General features: G+C 43.1%; 1 non-coding gene across 1 annotated transcript; it reads left to right on the top strand.

Annotated features, from left to right (window-relative positions):
• The first annotated feature begins 3,569 nt into the window (after nt 1–3,569).
• On the top strand, nt 3,570–3,651 carry trnas-gcu (transfer RNA serine (anticodon GCU)). The gene has a single exon. It is a non-coding gene; the product is annotated as a tRNA-Ser (tRNA).
• Nucleotides 3,652–24,638: the final 20,987 nt, after the last annotated feature.

The raw sequence follows: 24,638 nt of genomic DNA on the forward strand, positions 1-24,638 counted from the left end.
TTCATCATTGCGGTTTCATTTCACACGACCAGGTCCGTGCTGTCTGTTTGTCTCCAGAAAGCACCGTTATCATAATGTACTGCAACATCTGCCAATCTCAAACATAAACAGAAATTGCTGTAAAACCTCAGCAGAGCTGGCAGCATCTGTGCAGATGAATCACAGTTAACGTTTTAGATCCACTGGGTCGGTCCCTCCACAGATGGTGACATACTTTCTGAACTTTTCCAGCAAACTCTGTTTTTATTTGATTTTCAACATCGGCAGTTCTTTTGCTTTATTTTTTCTTATTTTCTACGAATATGATTTGGCTCAAGATTATGTTAAATGTTTTGAATATGACTGCGATCGAATGGCCAGATTGCACCAGCCCGCTACTGCTACTTGGTTCACGTGAACAATTCCTTTCCAATTGGTCACCGTGCCCTAGAGCTGCACGGCATATAAATTAACAAAAATATGACATTCTCTCAGATTGGTAATCAGGAGTGAGATTATTTGAATTGTTGAAATAGTAAGATAAACTGAAAAAATACAGGATATTAAATGAGGAACCATAAGGGAAAGAGAGAACAGTGAATGATAGTGTTCTGGCAAAATTTAAATGTCATTGCTCAAGATTCCGAAAATGCTATCATTTACAAACATACCACAATTTGGAATGTAACTTTTAGGACATGTAATGCAAGCAGATTGCAAAAACCTAGTCTGAAACTTTTGCTGCAACTGCTTTAGTTTGAATGAACGCATACATGGGCTTCAGTGCTGTAATAATCGCCTAAATTTCGAAGGAAATCCTTGCCTTCGTGGATACGTGGAGAAAATTCACTGATAAATTGCAGTAATGGCAGGACTGTCCTCTGGAAGCATATAAGTACAATTATTCAATGTTCCATGGAGTTTTAATTAAGAGGTGAAGGGAATGTCTCCATTCACAAATTAATAATTCATTAGAACTCGATACAGGGACACATGAAGTGATGAACAAAGTGGGCAAGAACACGGAATACGATACAATAGCTACGACAATTACTATGTGGAAAGTGTTGATTTCAGATCCACAGTGGAATTTCGTAATGATGTTTACTGTCCAGAATCACTGCTGGAATGACTAGAGCCCGACTGTGATGTATTTGAACTTCAGTAACCATGAGAAATAGCTGAGACTCACTCAGGTCATGGAGATTTAGAGAAGTTATATTTAAAAAGCAAAGAGTTCATCACGTAACTGTGAAATCTTTAGGTCATCCTCAGTGGTAGCATTGTGTGTAATCCCGATCCTCATTCTCCACCAAAGACATGTGGAGAGGTTAGAAAAGGCACAGACGCTGCTTACTGAATATCAAGACTATTAGGAAGCCCAGGGACGGGGTTTCCCGAGACATAAAGACATCAGAAAGGATAGAAATAGTTTCATCGGCATGATAGACAGAATGAAGGAGTTTATTCACGAGATGTGGAAATGCTGGACCAGAAACACTCAAGTTTAAAAGTAAACAAAAGAGATTTTCACATAATGTGAGTTTTGAAGTGACTAAATCGGGGAAATTCCTTCTTTCGAATAAATAGGCAACTTTAGTTAGAGCTTCAAAACTATTAGTGAATGATAAAGAAAAGATTGGATGAGAGTTCCTTCCACTCAATAAAGTTACTGAAATCCTGAATGACTTTGCAGAAATAAAACGTAGATTTCTGATTTCGTAGTGTTTTAAAAGACGCACGAACAAACGTACAAGGAGGGAATTTACCATTGGAAAAAAGAAAACGTGTCGGTGTGGATTAATTTCGAATTTGGTTGTTTTCAGACACAAAGGCATTTCATGAACACGTACAGCTGAATAAGATTGAGTATAAAAAGTTCATGGAGTTGAAAGGTGTAGCGTATTATTCAAGGTGAAGCATTCTAAATGGGGCTGATGTCCAAAATTAACTGCAGACAGAAGTTGCATCCTAATGAGGAGCAATTGAATCGTCACGTGGAGACGCAACACCTACTTCAAAGACTTGATCACATTCACATGATGTTAGGTGTATTTCACGCTTTCTTATCTCCACCACCAAGTAGACCCTGTCTTTTTTTGTATTTTTAACCCTCTGTACTTCTCTGCAGCACACCATTTCAGCTGAAAGATGCTCAGACTAAAATTGAAAACAATATTCAGACGGTCCCTATGCGATCAGTCTGGTTTTTTTTTTTATTATTACAATGACCATTGCGAGTTTGCAACAAACTGCATAACATGGGAACCAGCTCAACATCGATTTTCCCGGAATTTAATGCAGTGCACATGGGAAACGTCATCCATTTAAAAAGTCACCTTCGGCTCTCTTTCCACACATGTCTCTTCACGTTTTAAATATTGGTAGTATGTTTGTTGATCAAGGTGTCATTATCCAGAAAAGGTAGTTTCTCAATCCACAAAAACTGGTACTTTTCCAGAAACTTGACTTTGCTCAATATCACCTTCCATCCGTACCTCTTAACACGACAACAAATCGAAGCTGCTCCATGTGAGGCTCAAACTTAAAACTTCGGCAGAGCACAGCCCACTATACTGGCACAGAGATACCTTGCACTGGTAACCTGCAGCACTGAAGCGACACATTAACGCTTACCTCCACATTCCTGGCTGTACTTTAACGGTAAGGAACCGAGTTTCTCTGATTCCACAGCTGGTAACAGGCATTATGCGATCATCTTCACCAGTGGTTCTGACCCCGTTTGAGGAATTTGGTGAGCAACTCATTGCAAAGATGGGTAGTTTGTTTAAATGTTCAAATTCAACATTTGCTTTCCCTGGCCCATGAGTCTTTTATTTTGTTTTTCATTGGTAGAAATGTTAAAATCGTCATCTTGAACAGACTCAATGACAGATCTCCATTGTGTCTCTGGCATCAAATTCCAAAATATAAAACCCCTCTGAATTCTTCCACCGCAGTCTGCCGTTTGGGAAGTTTTCCTGTTGTGGGAAATGCACTTCCCCGTGTGTCAACTGCTGCTCCCAGCATGCGCTCTGGCACTGCACTCATTTTCCTTCTGACACTTGCTCACTGTGTAGCTGTGATAATACAGTGACTGGTGTCCCACGGCCCAGGAAAATGATACAGATCAAGTTTTTTGCATTGTTGAAATCAATTGTCAGTTTAGAATTATTTAGTATTTTGAAATTGTCTGTCCTGTATGCAAGGGCGTGTCAAAAATATCTGCGCAGAAGAAAGATATTCCAAATAATGACATTGAGCACTATGCACTCTCCTCCAGTGTGGAAAACAATTCCTCACACACAACTTTAATCTCCTGCTGTCACCGGCTCTCCACTCCATTGACTTCAAATCTTCACAGAATTCAACAGATCTTGTTGCATAGCCATTTCTTCATTTTTGCTCTGATCACTGTGAGCAGAGTGTCACAGTGGGAGTGCGCTTGCCCCACACCCAGAGGTCAGACGATACTCTTGGAACCATACTGTGCTATTTATCATTTCACCAATACCAAGGAGAAATATCTGTGGTGTGCATAATTTACGCAATTCACTTATTCATAAGATCAGATAGATCATTGTACAACTGACGAGGTGGCCGAGAGGTTAAGGCGATGGACTGCTAATCCATTGTGCTCTGCACGCGTGGGTTCGAATCCCACTCTCGTCGCTGTTACTGACTGTTTTCAATGTTGCTGTTTTTGGATGATCACATCTGTCTTATTGAAATTGGAACTCCAATAGTGTGTTTATATGCATCGACGCTATTATAAAGTTTCAAAGAATAATTTAATTTTGTTGCCTAAACTGCATTGAAATGTAGATTGAATTGGAATAGTTAAAAGGAACTCCATTTTCTTTTCCAAGGCAATTACCGTGAACTTTTATTGTCTGATGAGAGATCCAGGAAAACCAAATAACGAGAGATGCGAAGTGCATGTTTATGCAGTGGGATTCTTAATAAGTGTTTTGTCAGATGAAATCTGTAGCAGGTTGGGTAGAAGTGATTCACCTTGGTGAAAAGAGCACAGAGAGACAGCACAAAACAATGGAGATATTTCAAAAGTGGCAGGGGCTGGGTGTCGGAGCACCCAATAACTGGCTGTAAATGCACAGTAGAGAATTACCGATGTGGGTGCCGTGCATGGGCACGGACAGACTTACACATTGGTCTCATCCTTTCACTTGCTCTAGCCATTGGTGAAGGCTGGACATAAGACACATATAAACAAAAGATGTGGGAAACAAGCTCCCTCTCGTTGTACACACTCTTGATGCATCACATTGAACTATGAAAAACTGGAGAAGTCAGCAAGTTAACTGCAGGGACTGAATCTAAACTGTGGGTCAATAATCGCAGATTAATGCAGCATAAACATGAAATGATTGCAAGAGTCTTTAAACGCATGTCATTAACAGACGTTTCGTTCTAATACCCGTGTGGCTGAATGAAGCAGCAGTGAATCCCATTTTTACCCACAGTCTTAAGCACGCAGACACATTCCCCCAAGAGTGACACAGGCCTCTGGAGAAAACAAGCAGAAAGTAAGATTTCACCCACTTGGCTGATATTGTCCCATTTCAGATTTCAACACCAGTGTCCAGTTACAGCAAAGAAAGAAAACATTAAGCTTCTCCCGTCCCAGTGTTCCTGACCCATTCTTTCCTCATCACGCTGTAGTTTGTACTTTTTCACCTCGTTCTTGCTGCAAAACGGACCATTGCTCACGCCCGTTTTTTTCCTATCTTGCCGAAACGTAACGCTTGATGTCTTTGCTGTTTGAAGATCTGCCAATCTCAACGTGAGTACACCTAATGACCCTTCCTCAACAGCCTTCTGCGACAAGAAATAATACAGATGCAGAACTGTCTGAGAGAATAAATGCTTCCTCATCTCTGTTTTAATTGTGAGATCCGCATTCTAATATGAAGTTAAAAATCGCACAACACCAGGTAATAGTCCAATAGGTTTAATTGGAAGCATTCGCTTTTGGAGAGCTGCTCCTTCATCAGGTGTTTGTGGAGTACACAGTTGGAAGATACAGAATTTATAGCAAATGGTTACAGTGTGATGTAACTGAAATTATACATTGAAAAATAACTTGATTGTTTGTTCAGTCTTCCATCTGTTAGAATGACTACGTTAGGTTCATTTCTTTCTTATGTAAATCGCAAAATTATCATTTCATAGTTACACTTTCAGGTGAAATTTAACAATTAGTGTCAACCCATGTTATTTGTTGAAGGTGTTCGTCCCTGTGTGCTGTGTCCGTGCCATAATGTTTAGACTGACGCTAATCTGAAAAAAACACGCTGCAGGCAAGGATGCTTTGAGGCATGGTACTTTGGTGAAACCGAGGAGATGCTACAGAACGGATTTATGGCGACTGCACATCAATTAACAGACCGGTGTGCCCCTTCCCTGTTGGGGAATACTTCAGTGGTCCAGGACATTCATAGCAGCAGAGATGTGGAGAAACAGATTGGGAAACAGATTTTCGAAAGGTGCAGAAGCCACAGGATATTCGTTATGGGCGATTTCAACTTCCCAAATATTGATTGGAAGCTCTTTAGATCAAGTAGATTGGACGGGGCAGTGTTTGTGCAGTGTGTCCAGGAAGCTTTTCTAACTCAGTATGTAGATTGTCCGACCAAAGGGGAGGCCATATTGGATTTGGTCCTCGGTAACGAACCAGGACAAGTAATGGGCTTGTTAGCGGGTGACCATTTTGGTGATGGTGAACACAATTCTGTGACTTTCACCTTGGTTATGGAGGGAGATAGGTGCATGCAACAGGGTCGGTTTTACAATTGGGGGGAAGGGTAAATACGATGCTGCAAGACAGGATCTGAGGAGCATAAGTTGGGATCATAGGATGTCAGGGAAGGATGTCATTGAAATGTGGAACTTTTTCAAGGATACGACGTGTCCTTGATATGTATGTACCTGTCAGGCAGGAAAGAGATGGTCGTGTGAGGGAACCTTGATTAACGAGGGAGGCTGAATATCTAGTAAAGAGGAAGAAGGAGGCTTACATAAGGCTGAGGAAACAAGTTTCAGACAGAGCGTTGGAGGGATACAGGATAGCCAGGAGGGAGCTGAATAAAGGGATTAGGAGAGCTAAGAGAGGGCATGAAAAATCTTTGGCGGGTAGGATCAAGGTTAACCCTAAGGCCTTTTATGCGTATGTGATAAACATGAGAATGACGAAAACGAGGGTAGGTCCGATCAAGGACATTATTGGGAGACTGTGTACTGAGTCGGAAAATTTAGGAGAGGTCTTGAATAAATACTTTTCTTCAGTATTTACAAATGAGAGGGACCGTATTGTTGAAGAGGAGAGTATGAAATGGACTGGTAAGCTAGACGAGATACTTGTTAGGAAGGAAGATGTTTTGGGCATTTTGAAAAACCTGAGCATAGACAAGTCCCCTGGGCCTGACGGAATATATCCTAGGATTATGGAAGAAAGAGAGGAAATTGCAGAACCATTGGCAATGATCTTTTCGTCTTCACTGTCAACGGGGGTGGTACCAGGGGAGAGGAGAGTAGCAAATGTTGTGTCTCTGTTCAAAAAAAGGAATAGGGATAACCCCGGGAATTGCATTTATTGAGGCATTTCATAAGGTTCCACATGGTAGACTTATGCGGAAAGTCAGGAGGCATGGGATACTGGGACATTTGACCAGTTGGATAGAGAACTGGCTAACCGGTCGAAGTCAGAGAGTTGTGGTGGATGGTAAATATTCAATCTGGAGCCCAGTTACAAGTGGAGTTCCACAGGGCTCAGTTCTTGGTCCTCTGCTGTTTGTAATTTTTATTAATGACTTGGATGATGGAGTCGAAGGGTGGGTCAGTAAATTTGCAGACGATACGAAGATTGGTGGAGTTGTGGATAGTGAGGAGTGCTGTTGTCGGCTGCAAAGGGACTGAGATATGATGGAGAAAGTGAGGTCTGCAGATGCTGGAGATCAGAGCTGAAAATGTGATGCAGAGCTGGGCTGAGGAGTGGCAAGTGTGAGGTTGTCCATTTTGGAAGTACAAATAAGAATGCGGAATACAGGGTTAACAGTAGGGTCCTTAGTAAGGTGGAGGAGCAGAGGGATCTTGGGGTCTATGTTCATAGCTCTTTGAAAGTTGCCACTCAGGTGGATAGAGCTTGTAAGAAGGCCTATGGTGTATTAGCGTTCATTAGCAGAGGGATTGAATTTACAGCTGTACAGGACCTTGGTAAGGCCACATTTGGAGTATTGTGTGCAGTTCTGGTCGCCTCACTTTAGGAAAGATGTGGACGCTTTGGATAGGTTGCAGAGGAGATTTACCAGGAGGTTGCCTGGAATGGAGAATAGGTCGTACGAGGATAGGTTGAGAGTGCTAGGCCTTTTCTCATTGGAAAGGCGAAGGATGAGGGGTGACTTGATAGAAGTTTATAAGATGATCAGAGGAATAGATAGAGTAGACAGTCAGAGACGTTTTCCCCGGATACAGCATCGTGTTACAAGGGGACATAAATTTAAAGTGAAGGGTGGAAGGTATAGGGGGGATGTCAGGGGTAGGTTCTTTACCCAGAAAGTGGTGGGGGCATGGAATGCGTTGCCTATGGGAGTGGCAGAGTCAGAATCATTGGTGACCTTTACGTGGCAATTGGATAGGTATATAGATAGGTGCTTAAGCTAGGACAAATGTTCGGCACAACATCGTGGGCCGAAGGGCCTGTTCTGTGCTGTATTGTTCTATGTTCTATGTTCTATGTTGTACATTCTACCTCAGACTTTTGGGTGACTATCATCCAAGGCGGACTTCGGAACAGGTAGTAGCTGAAAGTGCCCGAGCAGAGGCCGATAGCTAAGTTCGATACCCATGGTGATGGCTAGAGCCGGGACCTTGGGCTCATGTCACAGTACAGGTGATCCCATTACCCTATCTACAAACAGAGACCCTCACACACACACATACACACACACACACGCATATACACGTTTGTGGGGTGAATTTGTACTTGCAGAGTTATATTGTACTTTGCTCAAAAACTGCATGAATCCATGTAAGTCTCTATTAACTCATTTTATACAATTGGTATCAGTCCAAACATTTTGGAACAGACAGCAGCGCACGGGGGATAACACCAATTCTTAAAGTTCATCTGAGAATGTAACTTCAAAATAAAAAGTTTTGCGCTTTACTTATGAAAGAAGTGAAGCTAACACAGTCATTCTAATAGATGAGAGGCTTAGCAAACAATTAAGGTATTTTTCAAGGTATAATTTCAGTTACATCACACAGTAAACTTGTGCTATCAATTCTGTGTCTTACAACTGTGTTCTCCACAACCACCTAATGAATGAGCAGCGGTCCGAAAGCTAGTATCTTTGATATTTTGTAATGTCAGGAATTCATGTTCAATTTACGATTTTCATAATGAACAACAAATATTTTTCCCTGACTGGAAATCAACATTGGGAAATAGCAGTGAGAGAGCTGAATTTCAACACTTTCACAACCAGGAAGACATATGCAATGCTTGCAAATTTTCTTGGTGAATTTGTTTTTGCCTTATTGGTTCAGTTGAAAAATGACAGTCATTGAGTTTTTAAAAGCATGGCGAGAGGCCCTTCAGCCTATTGCATCATTATCAATCATCAAACATCTTGTTTGTAAACACAGTTTCCAGCATGTGACTCATCGCCTGGTGTGTTGTAAAATTTCAAGTCTTCAGTTAAATTGTCATTCAATTTCTTAAGGGCTTAAGTGGTACGAAACACCTCTGTGAACTAACAATTCTGAGAATGAAACTCTTTCTCGCAGCCAATTATCAGTTTTCCTCAAGATCCTGTGGAAAATGTTTATGCACTCAGATCTGAATTGGTGTACCCTGTTTCTTCTTCAGCTTCGTTCTTCTTTCTATTAAATGGTTTAGACTCCAATACAGACACAAGGAGCAGGTTGCAGAAATCACGTGTGTGTACTTTCACAGACACTCTATCTCGCCGGGAGCTGCAGTCCTTCCCCATGCTGATTCACAGAGCACAGTCCTTCCTGTGACATTTCCCATGGAGAATGGAAGGACAGGCACTAATAACACTTGGAAACGAGCGGCGGTTTTAAAGCATTTACAATGCCCCAGCGAGGAATTGAGCTCCTATCTCCCGCATAGCATGCGGCGACACTAACCATTATACTACCGAGGACAACAGTTTTTAAGGAGACACAACAGCACATTGTGGCTCCATTTGTCAAAAACAACTGCTTAACGATCCGAATCGCTTAGCCCATAACTTTATAGTTATTGGCAGAACACATTCACATCTGAATATTTCTTCAGGTTATAAGGGTTCCTGCCTCCCTGACCGTTACAGACACAGTGTTGCAAATTCCAACACCTGCCGGCCAACAATGCTTTTCCACACATTTACTTAAACCTTTCTGTCTTTCTCATTAAATTTCTGGCCCCCTATGATTGATATCTCCGTCGATGGGAAACGCTACTTTCAGTCTACCTAATACATACCTCTCAAGATTTTGTCCAACTTAACCATGCCTTCTCGCAAACCTCTCTGCACGGTGACAAATTATCCCAGTTTGTCCTGTCTTTCTGCATGACTGAAACTGTTCAGACCAGACACTATCCGAGTGAATCTCTCCTGCACCTTTCCCAGTGCGGTCACATCCATGGACCTATGTGAACTGTAGACAATAGGCTCGGTAGAACTGAATGAACCGTTTTTACGTTGTCGCACCAGCATGCGGTGTGGCAATGCAACATTTATCGCCTTGTGGTCTGGGGACACGTGGAAGCCAAATGATACATGGCCGGCAGTTTCCTTCCCTCAAGGACGTAAGTGCAACATATGGGTTTTTCAGACAACGGATTTGGCATATTCTTAACTGGAGGTATTTCTTGCGTTCATATTTTACCATTGTCGTGGTGTGGTGGGAATCGAACCCATCCACCTTGGAATGTTACCAGGCGTTTTGTATTATAAACAAACGATAATACCAGCAGGCTATCGCAGAAAGCCGTCAGGGCTGATCTGTTCCAATAGAGTCTCTTTTTTCCCAATTATTCTCTGTGTCCATTTATTGAGCCTCACGTTCCAATAATCTCTGGTCCATGTCAGTAAAAACCGTTAAAGGAGAATTGATCACACAGCTACGATATCCAAACGAATCGAATGATTTAAACGTGCAAATGAAGAGATTGGGGCATGGTCATCCAGCAACAGTGAGTAGATGGTATCAACGTGAAAGTGTATGTTCCATTGTGCAATGCCTCAGTCAAATGAGACGAGGGTCGGAAAAGAGAGTTAGGGTGAGTGGGAGGGAGAGACATCTTCAAGAACTTTTGGGGTTAAATGCTGATACATGAAACGCAGAAATATTAGAAAACGAAATTCGATGGAAAACAAATCATCACCTCGGAGAATATTATCATTAAAAAAGAGTATTTTTTACCGTGTTTCACCAAAAGTAAAACTTTGAGAGAACTGACTATCATGATGTAGAATCGATCCGAAGTCATAGCGAACACAACGCAGCAAACGAAAGACTAAACGGTTGCAACACTCCACAGACCACGCTTGCCAACTGCAGCTAGCATTGTAGCAGAGGAAATGTCAGGAATAATACACAATATCAGGACTTAACGACAGGCATGTGGGAACCCAGAATGGGCTGAATCTTTAACTTTAACGTCCCCAGAGTCTGTGGAGATTCCATTAATGAGAGTATTGGAGAATGGGATTAATTAAACTCTCGAAACTCATGGGACTGTGCAGGATATTGTTCAAATATATGGTTTAATAGCATTATAGTTTAAAATCGGCTATTCCATCACTTTGCCGACACAAGTCAATAACAACTGCTGCAGGCAATCACACATAATTCCAGTTCCAGACTCGGAATCATGGAAACTGTGTGAAGCAGCCATGAAGATCAAATTCGAAGTTGGGATGGAATGACGGGAGAGCAGCGCGTGTATTTCCGAGGTCAAAAACTGGGCTGAAGGGAATACTTGCCCCCATTTATAATATTATAGCCATAAGCAGTACATGTTGCTGAGACAGCCGATTGGCGTTTCTAAAGTATGTTAAGACTTTAACTTTGGGGTGGCAAGGTTCGCAATTTCATTTTCATGTTTGGATCCATGTTTTTGACATTGACCGCTGCCTTTGCTGGTGTCAGCTCAGTATCAGCTTCTTGTTCCCAGTAAATACTGCAACCTGGAGAAGGTGGAGTTGTAGTTATTTAATAAACGAGTCACCCTTGGAGATTCAGACACGGGACTGGTAATGTCGAATATAACCTGGAATGTAAAGCTGACCGCAGGAACAGAGAACATGACTTTAATTTCCTGCAATCCCATTCATGCATGTCCATTACGCAGGGCATGCTACCATCTTTACCCAATCTTGCCTACTTGTGACTCCAGGGCCAGAACGATTTAGCTGACCCTTAATCCGAGAATGCCGACCTGTGGGGACGCAGGCCATTCGGCCCTTTCAGTCGACATCATCCCTCCGAAGCACATCCTGTCAGACTCACACCCCAAACCTATTCCATTCCCTTTCATTTCCCATGGCTGATTGCAGTAACCTGCACACCTTCAGACTGTGAGAGGAAACTCACACAAGCAAAGAGAGAATGTGCAAACTGCGCACAGTAACACGAGACTGGGATCGAATCCATGTCTCTTGTGCAGCGAGGCAGCAGCAAATCAGGATGAACAACAAATGCTGTCCTGACCAGTGACATCCACACCCAGTGGGTATATCAGGAACAATAAAAACACATTCACAACATGGACAACGAGACTTGTGTCTGCGTGGACATGATTTGAAACAATCGTTCACCCTGGGTAGTTACAAGGACACCGATATCACAGAGAAACCAGCGCAATGCGGGATTCAATTATCTGTTGAAGTGAAAACTCATTTACTCATCAACCTGGGGACAGACTGTTTAACAGTCCCATGTGTGGGAAGGGCTCAATGAGCAAAAAAAGCTCCAGAGTAACCAACAAGATCACATATCCGAGAAGGAGATCAATTAAACTGTCAATGCTGCTGTTAATCCTAACCAGCTGCCAGTTTAATACCGTCAAAATCATAGACTCGCGTAACATGAAAACAAGCCTTTCACTCCTACCAGCTCATACTGAACATAATGCCAAACTAAACGAGTCTCATCTGACGGTTCCTGTAATTGTTGAGGGTTAATAATGCCCTTGTATTATTATTACTGCATTGTTAATATGAATGTCCAGATATAATTCTGTTCAAATCCTGGCATGGCAGATGCTGGAATTTTATTTCTATAAATACCTAGAGTTGAAGAGTCTAATGATGATGTTGAATCAGTTGTTGTAGATCTGATTCACTAATGCCTGATTGAGAAAGAAACTGCCATACTTATCTGGACTGGCTGGCATGTGACTCCAGATCCATAATATCGTGGTTGATTCCGAACTGCCCTCTGGGCAATAAATAATGGACTAAGCATGAATGAATACTTATTTTTAAATCCCACTGAAACTTTCCAATTCATTTATCGATCTAAATATCCCGTAAACATTGTAAATGTACTTTCATTCATCACTGCCTCAGGATGTGAATTGCACACATAACTCATCTTCTGTTAAAAACAAGCCTCTCATGTCTTAATTTATATCTCTATATTTTCAACTAAAACATTTGCCCTCTCGTTTTGAAATCCCCCTCTTTGGAGAAAAGACAGTTCCAGGTAACTCTATCCGAACTCTCAAAAATTTATAAATTTCTATCAGGTCGCCTTTCAACCTCCAGTGCTCGAGTGAAAATATTCTTAGCCTTTGCAGCCTTTCGTTATAACTCAAACCTTACCCACTACCAATATACGAGTGTACCTCTTCTAAACCTACTCCAGCTGAATAATTTCCTTGCTATTACTTGGCGACAAGAACTGGACGCAGTACTCCAGAAGAGACCTCACCCAATGTCCTATTCAACTTCAACATTGCGTACAAACTGCTACGCTCAAAGGACTGAGCAACGAAGGCAGGATGACATTTTTTTAACCATTCTGTCTATATGTGAAGCAAACTAAAACCAAATATTTAATTGCATCCCTGGCCTCCGTGTTCCACAACACTATGCAACGCCCTATCACTATTTGTATAAGCTGGACTCATATTTGATGTAGCAAAATGCAATACCTTCCATTTATCCAGATTGAACTCCATGTGACAGTTTTCAGCCCTTAAACGCATTGGATTGCGACCCTTCTGGAATCTTAGATCACATTCTTTACAGTCTTCAATTCTGGTGTCCTCTGTGAGCTTATGAAACATGGCTTCTATGAATTCCATTGTTTTCTCACATAGGTCAAGATTTTTAATTATTAGTCGTGGTGATCATTTACCAGTGTGCAAATCATGTAACAATTCGTCATGTAGTTAACCATGAGGAAGGAAACCATAGACTGCAGGAAGATTGGAAACAATTGGCAAGAAAAAGTGATGAAATGAATTCAATCCAGTGAAGTGGGTGATAATGAATTTGGGGAAGAACAATAATAAAAGTGTGAACACTGAGTGGTTAACAGTAATAAAAGAGAAATTGGAGTAGGCATTCACGAATGTTTGAAGGTGATTGGACAAGGGATCAAGTGGTCTCGAGGCGTTGGAGATACTTTCTGTTCTTGACCGCAGGTGGGAATATAACAGCAGGGAAATGATGCTGGAACTGCCTGTTCAGAGAAGAGTCAGGGGAACGGCCACAAGTCTGGTCATTGCATTCATCTTTTTTTTTCTGAAGAATGATAAAATAGAAGATGGAGGGCGGAAATAGACCATTTGGCGCATCATGTCTGGATCAGCACTCAATCAGATCTTTGCTGACAAGGCTCCAAGTCAGGCTGGCACGTTCCTTGGAGGAGAACTTGCAGATGGAGATCTTTCGTTGCATAAGTCCATGAGACAATAGAGCAGAAATTAAACCATTCAGCGCAGTGTGTCTGCTCTGCCATTAAATCATGGCAGATATCTTTCTAAACCCAATTCTCCTGCTTTCGCCTCATAAACCTTGATCCCCTTGACAACCACGCTGCTACATACCTCAGTCTTACATATAATCACAGTCCTGGCTTCTACAGCTTTATCTGGCAACGAATTCCATACATTCGCCACTCTCTGGCTGAATAAATGTCTCTTATTACTGCTCTCAAATGTCTTCACTTTTCTCCAAAGTTGTGCCTTTAGGTACTAGTCTCTACTAAAAATGGAAACACCTTCCCGGCATCCATAAGACCATAAGACCATAAGACATAGGGGTGGAAGTAAGGCCATTCGGCCCATCGAGTTTACTCCGCCATTCAATCATGGCTGATGCGCATTTCAGCTCCACTTACCAGCGTTCTCCCCGTAGCCCTTAATTCCTCTAGACAACAAGAATCTATCAATCTCGGCCTTGAAGACATTTAGCGTCCCGGCTTCCACTGCACTCCGTGGCAATGAATTCCACAGGCCCACCACTCTCTGGCTGAAGAAATGTCTCCGCATTTCTGTTCTGAAATGACCCCCTCTAATTCTAAGACTGTGTCCACGGGTCCTAGTCTCCTCGTTTAACTGAAACAATTTCCTAGCATCCACCTTTTCCAAGCCATGTATTATTTTGTACGTCTGTATTAAGTCTCCCCTTAATCTTCTAAACTCCAACGAATACAATCCCAGTATCCTCAGCCGTTCCTCATATGTTAGACCTGTCATTCCAGGGATCATCCGTGTGAATCTCCGCTGGACATTTTCCAGTGCCAGTATGTCCTTCCTGAGGTGTGGGGACCAAAACTGGACACAGTACTCCAAATGGGGCCTAACCAGAGCTTTATAAAGTCTTAGTAGTACATCTCTGCTTTTATATTCCAACCCTCTTGAGATCCACTCTGTCTCGGCGATTCACGATTCTATAAGTACCAATTAGATTTCCTCTTATTCTTCCAAACCTCATCGAGTATAGACCCAGAGTCCTCGAACGTTCCTCATGTGTCAAGTTTTTCATTTCTGTCACCATAATGATCAATCACCTCTGAACGCATCCCAGGACCAGTGCATCCTTCCTGAAATTTGAGTACCAAACATAGACACAGTAATGCAGATGTGGTCTGCCCAGACGGTGAAAGAGCCGTGGAAGTGCATCCCTGCTTTGATATTCAAATATTCCAAAAATAAATATCAGCATTGCAGCTGTCTTCCAAACTACAGCTTCAATCTGCAAGTTCAACTTAAGAGAATCATAGGCTAAAATACTCAAGTATCTTTGCACTACAGACATGTGAACCTTGGCCGCAGTTAGAAAACAGTCCGTGTCTTTATTCTTCCTACCAAAGTGCAACACGACACACTTTCCCACATTATGCTCCATCTGCCATTTATTTTCCGATGCTCCCTACGTGTCCATATCCTTTTGCAGCATCCCCACCTCCTCAATGCTACCTGTCCTTCTGCCTTTGCATTGTTTGCAAATTGACACGCAGTGCCCTCAGGTACTTTATCTAGATCGCTAATGGAGAAAATGAAAAGTTGTGGTCCCAACACAGCCTTGAGGAACGCCACTTGTCACCAGCTGCAATCCTGAGAAGGATCATTTTGCTCCCAATCACTGCTTTCTGTCCTGCGAGCACAGCTTGCCTCTGAAACCATGGGCCCTTTTCTTTTTTCAGTAGCCTCCTGTGCGGCAAATATCAAAGGCCTTCATGAAGCCCAGACACATAACATCCAATGGATCTCCCTGGTCTACCTTCCTCGTTACTTCCTCAAAGAGAAGGTTTTGCAGATTTGTCAAGTATGGCCTCTCCATGATGAAACATTGCTGACTTTTCCTTATTTTAACATGCACTTCCAAGTATTCAGAAATTTCTTCCAATGGAATAGATTCCAGGATCTCATCCACAACCAAGATTCGGCTGATTGGTCTGTAATTTCCCAGCTTTTGTGTTGTTTCTTTTTAAAATGGGGTGTCACGTTTGTGATTTTTCAGTCTTACAGCACCCTTTCTGATTCTCGCGATTCCTGAAAGCTCTCCACTAACGTATCCACTATTTCTTCAGTTGTCTTCCTTAGAACTCTGGAGGGTACTCTAACTGATCCAGATGATGTATCGCCCTTCAGGCCATTCAGTGATTTTTGCACCTTCAAAGTGATGGCCACTAGACTCACATCTCTTCCCCCATTCTCTTGTATGTTTGGGTATAACTCATGACTTCCAATGTGAAGACTGTCACAAAATATTTTTTCAGTTCCTCAAGAATTTCCTTGTTCCCCACTACTTTCTGTCAAGTGTCATTTTCCAACGGCCCATTGTCGACTTCTACCTCTCTTTTGCGTTTATATGAATAAAGAAACAACTGCAGTCTTCCTTTATATTAGTCGTTATCTTAGATTTAATCTTCTCCCTCCTCATTTGTTTTGTTGTTGCCCTTTGTGGGTCTTTGTGATCTTCGCAATCCTCTGATTACCCACTGCCCTTCGCCACATATATTTTCTCTTTTTCCTTTATGCTATTGATGACTTCCTCAGTCCGCCATGGATGCCTCATCCTCCCTACACCATGCCTCATTTTCCACAGGATGTGTCTCTGATGTGTCTGCTTAATTACGCTCAGACACTCCTGCCTTTGCATTTCCACTTTCCTGCTTTCTCCTTAGGCTCCTCTCCTCACCAATTTCACCCAGCTCCTCCCTCATGCCTCTGGACTTGTATATATTCAACTTTAATACCGTTACCTCTGATTGTATATTCTCCCTCTCAGGGTATTGCAGGGTAAATTCAATCATATTATCACTACCGCCTCCGAAGGGTTCCTTCATCTTCAGCTCCCTTGTCCCGTTTGCCTCATTGCACAACGCTAAATCGAGTATTGCCTGTTCCCTACTTGGCTCCGCCACAAGCTGCTACAAAAATCAATGTCGTCGACATTCCACAATTGAATTGAATTGAATTCATTGCCACGTGCACTGAGGCACAGTGAAAAGCATTTTCTTGCGATCAATGCAAGCATATCACAAAGTTAAGTTGCATAGATGTATAAATAATATGCAATCATATAATAGGTTGTCATTTGTGTTTGTCTGGGCCGAGTTCACCACTCGCTGTAACCATCATAGATCTTGAATGGTACAGGTGCCATACCAGGTAGTGATACATCGAGACAGAATGCTCTCAGTTGCGCACCTTTAAAGTTGGCAAATGTATTCGTAGTGGTGCTTCAAGTGATCATCGATTTTTTTTTTAATTTCCACCACCACTTGCGAGATGCCATGATCAGACATATAGCCCTCTCCCGTCCCTATCCACCATCCACAGTGACTATTCCCTACAGTAAACCCTGTTGCAACCTGCCTTCACTCCCAACACCTCCCCCAACTTGCCCCATAGAGTCTTCCTCCGCATCTCTGCTTTTCTAACACATACATGCATAGAACGTAAAAATTCGAGCAGGACTAGGCTGTCCGGTCCTTCACGCCTGCTCCGCCATTCAATCATATCATTACTGATCTTTCTGAAGACTCAAATCCGCTTTCTCGCCCTCTCACTGTATCCCTTATTACTTTTTTTTATTGAAATGAAGTATCGCTCTTAGCTTTAAAAACTTTAATTGAACGAGCGTCAACTTCTTCGCTGGGCAAGGTATTCCATATGCTATCATCCGTCTGGGTGAAGAACATCCTTCTGAACTCAGTCTAAGTCTGTTTCCTCTAATCCTGAGGCTACGCCTTCTTGTTCGAGTTTCACCCGAATGTGGAAACATCCTTTCTAATTCTATCTAATTTATTCCGTTCAAAGTTTTATGTTTCAGTAAGATTGCCCCCTCATTTTTCTAAATTCCAAAGAAAATAATCCTAATCTACGCAGTCTCTCTTTATCGGCCAACTCCCTCAACTTCGGAATCAACCTAGCGAACCTCCTCTGCACCGCTCCCGCCTCCCCAAGTGTCAGTTCATCCGTTCTCAAGGAAGGGAACCAAAGGTGCACACAGTACACCAAGGATAGCCTCACCAGCACCTTGTACAGCTGTAACATAACATCTCTGCTTGAACCTTCATGAACCTACGTTGCATCTGTCCAATTTCTATATCGATGCCCTGCTATTTTTTCATTGATAATAGACATCTTCCCCTCTGCAAACATTAAGCCAACTGATCAATAATTTCCAATCTTTTTTATCCATCTCCCTTTTTAAACAGTGGTGTCACACTAGCTGTTTTACAACTTGCACGGACGGCCTCGCAGTCTAGTGAATTTGAAAATTGCCACTAGTGCACTTGCTGTTTCTGCTGCAATCTCCTTTAATGCCCTGAGGTGCATTCCCTCACGGCCTGGAGACTTGTCGATCCTCAGCTCCATTAGCTTGCCTAACACTACCTCTTCCGTAATGTTTGTTTCAAGGTCCTCACCTATATTTGTCTCTTTATAACTTATTGGCATGTTATAAGTATCCTCCACCGTGAAGACTGAGACAAAATAAATTACCTCGACCATTTCAGCACATCGCATACCTAAATGTCCCTTCTCATCCTCGAAAGTACCAACCTTTACTTTAGCCACTTTTCCTTCGTTTTATATTTTTATAGAAACTTTTGCTATCCGTCTTTGTATTCTGTACTTCGTCATGTTTATCTTTACCGTTTCCCCAATCTTCCAGTTTCAAACTGTTCTCAGCTACATGGTATGCTTTCTCTTTGACTTTGATAGCCTCCCATATTTCCTAAGTCACGCAAGGCAGATTACCCCTTTTCTTGCGGTCCTTCCTTTTCACTGAATATACTTTTGCTGAGCACTTCTACAAAAAAATCTTTTTTGGATGTCTTCCACTGCTCAATATCTGTCCCACCAAATGACTTTTCTTTCCAGTCTAAATTTGCCAGGTGCTGTCTCGTTCTATTGTTGTGCCCCCTGTACATGCACACAATTTTATCTTCACACTCGCCATCTGAATTCTAAGTTCTGCCATACTGTGATCACTCGTTCCAAGAGGATCCCTAACTATGAGATCATTAATTATTCCTGTTCCATTACACAGGACCAAATCAAGGATTGCTTTCTTCCTCGTCGGTTCCATTGCATACTGTTCAAGCAAACCATCATGGGTACTTTCATCGACCTCTTCCTCAAAGGTACTGTAACTGAGCTGGTTCGACCAAGCTGCATGTAAATTAAAATCCCTAATGATAATAGCTGACCCATTTTGACAGGCATTGCTTATTTGTTTGTTTATTGCCTTCACCAGTGTGATGTGATTATTTGCTGGCCTATAGACTGCACTTATCAGTGACTTTTTCCTCTTAGAATGTCTACTTTCCATGCAAATTAATTCAAAATCATTCCCAATAGAACAGATATTGTCTCTCCACATTGCCCTGATGTCGGCCTTGACTAACAGAGACACACCAACTTCTTTACACTGCTCCATAACCTTCCAAATACTCTCGTACTCCTGGATATTTAACTCCCAATTGTGTCCAGCCCTTAACCGTTTCTCTCTAACGGCTATTAAATCATTTTCATTCGTGTTGATTTTTGCCAATAAGTCTTCAACCATGTTACAAATGCGACCAGCATTCAGGTGAAGTGCCTTTTTGTTAGGTTTCTTGTCCTCATGATTTCTCTAATAACATTTCCCTTTTCTTCTTGTCTCTACTCACCTGTCCATTCGCGTCTTCTCTCCTCTGTTTCCAATGGCCAAAACACACCTTCCAGGTGAAGCAACACATGAACTGCACTTCACGCAATCCAATCCACTGCAATGTGGTTTCCATTATCTTGGGAAACGAAGTTTGGATTCGGTGAACACATTGCAGACCATTCAAGACCTGTCTTCAAGAATAGTTCCAGCGAAACTCAGGGCATGCTGGAAGGACACCACCTCAGTTTGTATTTGGGGCCTGCAGCCTTCCAGACCCCATATCATTTTCATTTTTTATTACGGCCAGAACTCTCCCAGTCCTACCTCTCTATCAAACACGCAAAGGCCCGGTTGTCACATAGCCTGCCATAACATACTACATATGGTTCACCACTAACAGTCTCCATTAACAGCTATTCACCCTGCCAACCAGATCATCATCCAATCCTTTGTCCAATTGTTCTTCTCTCTATTTGAACTCTATCCATCCCTATCGTTTATTCCTTACTCACACCCAACCCCCACTATATCTTCTGCAGATAAACCAACCTTTTCCAAGCTATCGTCAGTTCTGAGGATGGTCACTGGACTTGGAATGTTAACTCTGATTTCTTTTTTCAGATGCTGCTCGAGCTGCTGAGTTTTTCTAGAACCATCTGGTATTGCTCTAGTTAGAGTCGGATACTGTGAATGTTCGAGGAAGAATAACTGCGCACGGCCTCGTAGAAGCCTGATACTGCGTTTGTGCAATGATCCACTGCACAGAAGACAGAACTGTGTTATTGTTCAAAAGTTCTCTTGTGGATAGTTCCCATTACAAGGTGAGCCATCGGCATCAACTACTTAGGTCAATGAAGACAGTAATCATTTCTACCGCAGTTCTATCCTGGATGTGTTGAACAGCAGAAGGAAAAGATATCCCTCATGTCAGATGTGAACGGATCCACGCAGGAGGTGTCATCAAGTGACGGTCTTTTTTCGGGTAGAAAACACTGAAACGCTTTCTCACTATAACAATGTACCATTGGGTATCAAGGCTAAAGGTTTAATAGGCGCAACGGCTGAAAACAGCGTCTTCCAGTTAAAATAGGTGAATGCGTTCCCTCCTCTGTGAGAGTACAGTAGTGTACAGTTGTAAAGATATATGGATAAAACACTTTGCATATTCAGCTGGCGAGCAGTCCCTTTGTGGGAAGACATCTGTATAGAATGCAGGAAGATGCACTGAGAGGTTCTTGATCAGTTTTATATCGGAACTGAGACTATACTGGAGTTTTTGAGAGTCTTAAATGTGGACAAATCCCCAGCTCAGAGTGGAGTTGTACCTCACGTAACCTTGTGAGACAAAGGACCAATTTAAGGGGTTCTGACCAATGTTAAGATTCCTATTTGGCCACAGGGGAGTTGGTCGAGGACTGCAGGACCACTAATGGGGTTCCACATTTTTACAAGGCAGGTAGGAACAAACCAGGGAAATACAGCCAAGTGAGTCTCACAGGAGTGGTCGGGAAACGTTTGGAGAAACCTCTGCAGGAGAGAATTAATTGCGACTTGTGTAGGCAAGGTTTGATCAAGGAGTCAGCATGGTTTTGTCAAAGGAGGTGATGCATAACAGATCTGATTACATGATTTGAGGAAGTGATCAGATGTTCAAATGAGGGGAGTGAAAATGATGTCGTGTAGGTGGGTTTCAGCGAGATCCCCTACGGGAGACCGATAACAGGGTAAAAACATAAACAATTCACGATGACGAGGTGTCTGAGAAATTCAGCCAAATGGATCGGAGATCAGGTACAAAGCTGGCAAGCAGTTTGAATAAACAAATTGACATCGCGGTAAAGACATGTACCAGGCTGACCCAGAACTGATTCTCCGCACAGATGGCAAGAATGTTTTCCCCCAAGCAGAGAGTGCAGGCAGATTTCATAGGGGTACAAAACAAAGAGGATAATTTTAAAGCTGTAACAGCATAGTGGCGAAAATTTTAAAGTGATTAAAACAAGAATAAACTAAACGGAATTTAAACAAGTGTCTGGCAGTAACAATTCATTTGTAATTGCCACTGGAGATTCCAGCCATCTCCTTGAATGGGTGAAAATGTCTTCTCGAGGATTCTTAACGGTATTTCCTGTCTGCACGAGTATGCGCCAATGTTCCTTCTCCTGTCATTCAGTTCTGGCCATTGTGTTCCTCGTGGGAGCAAAGTCTTCCGAAGTCTCTCAGTCTGCCTCTTTGTTTATGCACCATCAGTTTATATGGGAAACGAAACTGTGCTTAGGGTATTAGGACTGAAGCGATGATCGAGGCGAGGAGCTTACTGGGAAGGCTGTTTGAGAAGTTATTATCTGGTCTGGGAGTAGCTTAGAATATCTGAATTCTATATTCGCCTGTTTGACCACGACTTAGGCATTATGGGTATGTTCTGTGTGTGTTGGCAGGCATGGTTTCTGTGTTTCGACAACATGTTTCTGTGTATTTTTATGTGTTTATGCTATGAGTGGAAAGTGTACCAGATTTTCTCCCACAGTTCGCCATTTTCTGCTGAAGAGCATGTTGAAAATTTGCAATGTAGCCCAGACAAGGGAGGCTGTCAGTAGTGGGGCTTCGGTGTCAGAGAGGTAGTAGTCAGTGTCCGAATCTGACCGAGCGTAGTTTGTGACAGGGGCGGGAATCTCACTCCAGCGAACTTGTATAAGCTGGGTTGTGAGGAGGGCAGGGGTGAAAGTGCTTTACAAAACCGGCAGCAGCACATACGGAGGCCCATGGCCAGGATAATGATACCCACAATCGTAATATGGAATATCAGTTCCTCTAGCAGTTCAGTGCCCCGTGAGCCATGCCAGGAGGTTACCCACGTCCACAGGTCCCAGTGGGACTCCAGTTCATTTGGGGCAGAAGCAGCCTGTGGGAAGTGGTGTGTCAGGGGCAGCAGCAGCCTGTGAGATGTGGTGTGTCAGGGGCAGCAGCAGCCTGTGGAAAGTGGTGTGACAGCTCCGTTATATTTTCTTTGGGTTCAGGGATGTAGGTACAGCAGTCTTTGCCAATGAATGCGCTAGTGCCCATTTTTTTGTCCAGCCAGTAGTCCATGGCTATTCTGTTTTGTAGGGCCACAGTCCGAATGGCGACAGCCTCTGCATTTAGCTGGGCAAGCCCTTCAGCCGTGGCATGTTATCTCCTCCAGCGTGGTGGCCAACTGATGTGCCTCTATGTTGAGGTGCAGGATTTCGGAAGTTGTCACAAAAAGGGGGGAGAGGGTATCTCGTCTGGGGCAGTGAGGCCGCGTTTTCTGCGGGGAATAAGCTTCTGGAAAGGAGACGACTGGGAGTGGTAAAGGAGTGGTACCACATACCACGTGCCAGCCCATGACAACACCAGTCGGGGTATGCCTTGTGGCCGCAGACAAAAGAAGTGTCATTGTATGTTCTTAGCTGGTTGGACAGGGTTTGGGATCCTGTCCAAATATTATTGAAAATGGAATTGTGGGCAGACATAGTATGGCTAAATATATCTAGGACGCTGCACTCTGCTACAGACCAGAGTACTGCAGAGGTCAAGAGGAGTGAGTTCGTGCACCAGCTCCAGCCAGTCACCCATGCGGATGGCTGGCTTCACGGCAGGCAGATCGTTCCTCTGAGTGAACCCCATGCGGTGGTGTCAGTGATGGTCAAGGTTAGGTGTTTATGTGAGAGGTTCTGGGCTGCGTAGAACCATCCTGTGAATTTGTCGAGGTGTTATCCTGCGGATTTCCAGTAGCCTCAACTATTATCCACATGAATGGCCCGTCTGATTAGCAGCCTGATCGTTGTGACCCCTGGGACCTGTCCAGTTTTCGCCACAATTCTGCCATCTCTGCGGTGCTAAAAAGGACTGCCCCGTGGGGAATGCCTCCGTAGGAATGTTCAGGGAAACCATCACAGACCCAGCAGCTGGTCTGGTTTACCCTCTGGGCATGCCCTGTGGGTTATATCAAGGAATACGTTCACCCAGGGCTCACGGTGGATTAAGTGCCCTGTTCTGTCTGTCCTGTTACCGATCAGTGGTGATGTGCAAGTCAGACCAAGAGTGATGATCCCGATGGCCGCAGCGAGCAGCTGGATCCCTCTATGAAGTCTGGAGCTGTATCCTGTTCTGATTGGTTGTCCTTCTGTGGAGGCCGAGCCCTCTTTCACCGGGATACATTCTCGTCTCCCTTGGAGCATGACAGCTGTTGTTGTCGTGAGACAGACCAAGAGTGGTCATTTCCATCTACGGGAGAGAGAATCTTTCGCCAGGGACTGTCTCATTACATAGTGCCCTGTTTAAACTGGTGAAGTGGTTCCTGCCGTGGTGTGGACACCGCAGCTTTTTTTCTTTGTTTGTCTTTTTTTGTTTTACACCCCCCCCCCCCACTATTGCCTAACTACGGTAGTGTTTATTTTTCCCCAGCACCCATGTTGCGTGTGTGTAGGTTTGAGATACAGTGAAGAACACAAGATGCACGAATCTTTATTCAGTTTCCATCAGTAGGAAGAAAAGAAACACCCAAGTGCCCAGTGAACTGCAGCTTTTGCAAATCATGGTTTAACGTGATCCTTCTACTAAGGGCTTGAACCGAATCCAAGAGAGATTCCTGTGTGCAGAGCAGCGCTGTGCCATTGGCTAGTTTTGGGGGTCTGGCTGTGGGAATGGGTCGTTCCATTAGCACTTCAAATGGTGTAAAATCCGTCGTTTGGTTTCAGTATCCTCTTACTGTGTAAAACACCAGTGGCCGACCATCTGGCCAAGCCAAACCTGTGTCCTGATGATTTTAGGGAGGGTGGTTTTGAGGCTGCCGTTCATTGACTCCACCATGCTTGATACCGATACAAAATACCTGTTCGGTGCCTCAGCCGTTTCATCACATCCCATAAATAAATTGCCATTCTCATCCTCTGAAGGACCAACATTTACCTTAGGATGCTACTGGAGGTAGCATTACAATCCGAGAACGACAGATCACATTGTGAGGATGCTCTGACCTCGAGG

This window comes from Chiloscyllium plagiosum, unplaced genomic scaffold (assembly GCF_037043375.1).
Source record: "Chiloscyllium plagiosum isolate Xiang-an unplaced genomic scaffold, Cpla_swu_hap1 HiC_scaffold_37, whole genome shotgun sequence".
NCBI lineage: Eukaryota > Metazoa > Chordata > Chondrichthyes > Orectolobiformes > Hemiscylliidae > Chiloscyllium > Chiloscyllium plagiosum.